Raw genomic sequence first — 5,654 nt, 5'->3', positions numbered from 1 at the left:
TTGGCCGGCGGCTCCGATGGTAGACACCTGATTGGCTGGAGGCCCCGGTGGTGGACACCCTGATTGGCTAGCGACGCGGCCGGTTAGCCAGAAGCGCTTGCGGGCAGTGGACACGCCCACATGGGCGGAGACGGAAGGTAGGGCGTTGGGGAGAGCATGTGCGCACGCGCCGGGTGGGCTTTGCGGTCCGGGAGGGAGTAGGCCCAGCACCCAGTCTCCTAGCAACACGCTGGCGGCGCAAGGCATCCGGAGCGGAGAGATGCCGGGCTGCTGGGCGGGGATCCAGAGGTTCCCAGGGTCGTCTGGGCAGGGCCATCCCCAGGTCAGCGGGGAGAGGACAGGGTCTGAGGCCTTGTGTCCACTGCTCTGAGCGCGTGGGACGAGGGTAGGCTCCCAAGACTCCCACTCCCATGCCAGGGGACACCAGGATACGGGAGGGAAGACCTGCTTCATCCTCTACAAATTGTGCTTGGGCGGGACCCCGAGGGTTCCACGATTTCATAGAAGAGTGTGTTGGCCTTGGTTCTCTGTTGGCGACCCGCTGTGCTGAGTCCTGTAAATGTTTTCTACCTTCTGGGGCCCTTGGGAGCAGAGGACAGCCTGGGGACCTGGGTAGTGCACAACGTGGTAGAGCCCTGGACCGCTCCTCCGGGGGCCAGGGAACAGACCCTCCCTGCAGGAGCCTCCAGTCCTGAGGTGGAAGGGGGCGGAGTCATTGCCTGGGGTGAGGCCTCCTGTCCTCATGGATGTCCCAGGACAGTGGAGGGAAACTGGGAGACATGGAGGATCCAAGGTCCCTCTGCTCCCCCCTGGATCCCGTAGGTCCTGCTTCTTTGCCCCCTGGGGCCTGGGAGCCCCACAAAAGTGGGGCTTGCCTTGATGACCCCAAACAAAGGTCTGTTTTAATTTCTGGTTTCCTGTCTGGTGCCGCAGTGCTGCCGGTGACCACCAGGGGGAAGTTGTGCCCACTGTGGTTAACGGAGCAACTCGCGCAGGGAAGGACACCAGGGATCACGTAAGCCTGTGTACCAGGGGACAGAGGGACACACAGGCCGAGATGAGGCACTTGGGGGCCTGATTCTAAATGTGGGAAGTCCTTGGAAAGTTTCATGCCAGAGAAGGGGAGTATCTGAATTTCATTTTAACCCCTCCATGGGAGAGACTAGGGCATAAGGCCAAAAGGCGGGAAGATTGCGGAACAGAACCCACGCCAGTTTTGAGTTGTATTCTAGCTACATCCCACGCCTTTCTGTAATCATCCATCTCTGAGTTTGTGCATTAGCCTCGTGTGATATCACCCCTGGGGTTTCATTGGTCTTATCTCTTATAGGCCTGATGACATCCGGAAGCAGATGCTAGAATGATCGCCACTGGAAGGCCCAGTGTGTGTGTGTTTGTGTGTGTGTTGGGGGTTACAGGCCCAGGGGCTTTGCACCTGAGTGGCCAGGGTCCCAAGGAGTCTGGGCTCCTCCCTTCCTCTACCTCCACCAGTCAGCCCCCTCCTTGGTCAGTTGCAAAATTACTTTTCATATATTTGGGGGGATATCTGAGAAAATTCTTTATATATTGCTTTGGCTTCTTGCTATGGCTGTATTTTTGCATTTTCCTACTGTTTACGTACATTATTTGAAGTGTCCCCCTTCTGTCCACCCCAGCATGAAAACAAGTCAGCCCTGAACGTGGAGAATCTGGTTCCTGCCCACCGGAGCAGAGCTCCTGTGTCCCACCTCCCATCCACCTGCTGAAACGTCATTGGCACCCAGCAAGTCCCCGGCCTGCCGGTGAAAAGGTGGGTGCTTCTCCCCTCTACAGCACAGCTGTGTGTTTTGGGAATGTCGCTTCACCTCTCTGTTCCTGGGTTTGCTCATGTGACAGCTGGGGTATGACAAGGACCAAACTCATAGGGTTACTGCCAGGACTCAGTGGGACAAGCTACGGGAAGTGCTGAGTCCCTGCCTGGCCTGTGGAAAGGATGTGGTGCTTCTTATTTATGATTTTCCTCTCCTTCATGAGGAAGGTTTCTGCTTCAAGCCTCACTTATCCTGTGACCGTGGGCCAGGCTCTCTCCCATTTGTAAAGGAGGTTTCACGTTCTGTCTGTTGGGCGGGGTCTCCTGTCCTGGGTGTAGCCAGAGCAGGGATCCCTGGCAGCTGGCTGGGGGGCCCCAGGTACACTCAGACATCCGAGAAGTTTCATTCTGTCAACAGTACATAAAGTACCTACTGTGCACAGGCCCTTTTCTAAGCACTTAGCAGAGTTCAGTGAACAGAGTGGACAAAAATCCCTGCCCCCCGGGCTTCCATTCTGGTCCGGGGTCCACCAGTCCCACTGGACACCAAGGCAGGTAGTGGACACGTGTGATGCCCTCCTGGCCTCCTCTGGATAGGGGTCCCTCTGCCTTCATTGTCAGAAGGAGGACGGACCCCGGGAACAGCTAAAGAAGTGAGTGGGCATCAGGGAGAGGACTCCTGTCTCCACACGGGGCGACATTTGGGGGCTGAGGTTGGGGGTTCAGGCAGAACCCTGGATCCCTCACATCTTGTGATTCCCGCTAGAGGGCTGAGAGCTGAGGGCTTTTCCTGCAGGAAGAAAGGAGTCAGAGAGCTGTGGCTGGGGTCCCGGGTCCCCAGGGAGCAGAGGGGAGGCTGAGAGCTCAGAGCCAGTCCCCAGAGAAGATGCATGCACCCACAGCCCAGCCGTGCTTGCCCCTTGCCCAATCTGAGGGCTTAGGACAGAGGTGTGCCGGGTATCCCGATCACACATCGGCCTTGTCGCCCATCCTCCGCGCCCAGCTGCGAATGGAGCACCTACAGTGGGCAGTGACCAGAGCAGCGCAGCCCTCCCTGCCCCCCTGGGGTGGATGTTCCAGCGGGGCGGGGACAGACAGAGGGCTGCGCCTGGCTTCCCTGAGGGAGGGGGCGGGTGGTCAGAGTGTCCTGCATGGACACTGTTTGTAGCCCCTGCCTGTTACCAGGCCTGCCCCTGCTTGGCAGTCAAGTGGGGGCGGGCTGAGGTGGGGCTGGCCTCTGGATGGGCAGGGGCTGGCACCGGGGCCCACAGGGGCGCCTGTGGAAAGGAAGGAAAGGCCAGGCCTCTGACTCTGCTGCACGCCGTCTACCTCCAGTACCACCTGCTCCTTCCTGGGCACCTGACTGGACCAGTTTCTGGAGGATTTTTGTCAGCCCTCAGCCTAAAGCAGTTTATGGCTTACGTGCAGCTCAGCACGCTGGGCTCAGACCTGGAGCCCCAGGCCTACCTTCTTCTGACCCAGCCGGGGACCAGGAGCACAGGAGGCAGAGCCGAGCCCAGGGTGAGGAGGCCAGGGGTGGGCGCACATGAGCATAGGAGGAGGGGTCCCTATGGGCCCCTCAGGTCGAAGCCCCCAGGGGCCGCTGTCCGACCAGGAGCAAAGACTGGCCTGGGACCACCCCTCAGCCTGGGAAGACTTCCTCCTGTGGGCTCTTGGGCTCTGGCTCCTCTGGAAAGCACCGGGATGTGTGGTCTTTGGAAGGCGCATGGGAGCGCAGTCACGCCGGTGACCTTTTCTCCTCTTGCAGCTCCACTGCCCTCCCGCGGTGAGGCTGGCTCCAGCGCCAGCTGCTGTACTATCTCAAGACCTCGATCCAGCTGCATCACTGCAGTGCCAGGGCCAGCTCCAGAGAGGCCCAGCAAAAACAAGGCAAACGTCACTGGTAGAAAGACAACTGAACCTAGGAAAGCATTCCTCAGAACCCAAAGCCAGAGGAAGGTTAGCATCCCTGTGGTACCAAAAACTCTCAAAAGTCAATGTTTTAAAAAAGGTACAGAGAACAAACACATGCAATTCAAACGAGAAGTGATGCACGTGGCCATAAGCAGCAGAGATGCTCGCCTCCCTGCTCTGGACGCACACAAATGTCCTCACCGCCAAGGAGCACTGGGTACCATCACTGGTGGGTGTTTATTTCTGGTGATGGTGTGAGGGAGCAGAGGCCCCATCAGCTGCCCTGGAGGGACACTCCTCTCTGGAGAAGAGCTTTCAGGACCTGTCAAAGTCCCACAGGTGTATACCTTTACTAGTGGTAATTTATCCAAAAGAAATCCTTGCACAATATTTCAAACATCCATTGATACGACTGCTCATGAGGGCCTACACAGACTCTCCATTGCAGGCCATGCCCTGGTCCTGGCCCCATCCCCGCCCCCGCCCCTCCTGCATCTTAATGCAGCTTCTGAGCTGAGCACCCAGCCCTGCTGTCCAGGACACCGGAGGGCGTGGCCTGCCCGCTCCCTCTCCTCCAGGCATCCATCCAGGGGATGTTCTCAGCTGCAACAGCAGGACCCTTGAGCTCCTGTGAGCAGAGGAGGCCTTCACAGAGCACAGGGGTGGGTGGGGGCCTCAGGGAAGATGCTGGAAGGTCAGAGCATCAGGCTGGGGGCTTTGGAGACGGAGCACTGCTCAGACTGCATCTCAGGCTCCACGGGAGTGCGGGCTGCCACCCCGAGCCCAAGCTTCAGTCACACTCAGCTCTGCCTGGCAGGGAGGAGTCGGAGAGCCTCACCTGCCTCAAAGTGGGTTGGGGACAGGGGGGTCCACATGGTCTGAGGCTGTCGGATGAAGCCACAGCCACTTGTGTCTTATCTGCCCAGACTTGGAGACCCCCAAGCAGACAGCGTTGGTCCTCAAGGGGGGAATTCACCAGGCTGTCCCTGGAGGAAGGGGAGGGAAGACCCTGACCGTATGGTGAGCGGGTGAGGGCAGAGAGCAGGGATGCGTGACGGCCGCGTGGCTGGGGCAGTGCCACTTGGTGGTTGAGGCACAGGCTCTGAGGTCAGACAGACCCCATCACCGGGGAAAGTGTTGCTATTCGAGCCACAGTTTGCTCGTCTGTGAAGTGGGGCCAGCAGTGGCCTTCTAAGGTGATATGGAGACAGGCTCAGCGCGACTGCACTTGGGGGCCCCCGTATGTGCTCAGTGACAAGGACCCAACAAAGGGCCACCTGGAAAGAGCACCCGTCCCCGTGGGAGGCACATTCTCGGGGGCTGCGGGTGCACTGTGAGCTACTGTAGCTGTCCTTCACATGTGACAAGAGGCGTCAAGGTGCCTGTCCCCTGTGCCCCAAGAACGGGACCCTGGGAAAAAGCAAAGCAGCGATTTGCCCAAGGACATCTCAGCAGTGGTGTCTGGAGCACAGGAGGCCTGGGATGTATCTTGGAAAAGTGAATGATCGTAAGCTCAGCCGGGCGGTGACTGACTCCTGTTGCTGCTTCCTCGGTGTGATTTCATTGCCTGAGCAGAATAACACATCCCTCGGTACCTGGCATGCAGCTATTGATCTGGGAAATGCCTCTTCCTCCATACCTGCTAGGAAAGACCACCAGAATCAGAGCCGGCCAGCAGAACTCATTCATGTCCTGCCTCAGGCTGTATCAGGTCTCCAGCCTGATGTCACGGTTTTTTCCCTTCGTTCTCTTACAGTGTTGCATTGATTGGTTTTTGCATGTTAACCCATCCTTAGAAGGTCCTACCTCGCTGTGCTTGTAGCACTCCTGAGCGTCTGCATGTGGGCCTCTGGATGGAATCTGTACTTTCTACCATTCCATGTGTCTGTCCTGCACCACGATCACACTACCTTGTTTACTGTTGCTGAATTAAAAGTCTGGATATCTAGTA

General features: G+C 58.1%; 1 long non-coding RNA gene across 2 annotated transcripts; it reads left to right on the top strand.

The window, feature by feature from the left end:
* On the top strand, nucleotides 1–5,654 carry LOC109549648 (uncharacterized). 2 transcript variants are annotated; one of them, XR_002175995.2, is made up of 3 exons: nucleotides 1–322; nucleotides 1,656–1,789; nucleotides 3,558–5,654. It is a non-coding gene; the product is annotated as an uncharacterized lncRNA (long non-coding RNA). The 2 variants fall into 2 exon arrangements; XR_002175996.2 differs by having other exon boundaries at nucleotides 1–385.

This window comes from Tursiops truncatus, chromosome 2, assembly GCF_011762595.2.
Source record: "Tursiops truncatus isolate mTurTru1 chromosome 2, mTurTru1.mat.Y, whole genome shotgun sequence".
NCBI lineage: Eukaryota > Metazoa > Chordata > Mammalia > Artiodactyla > Delphinidae > Tursiops > Tursiops truncatus.
Note: the sequence above shows the minus strand (reverse complement) of the source record. Positions and strands in the feature narration are given on the sequence as shown.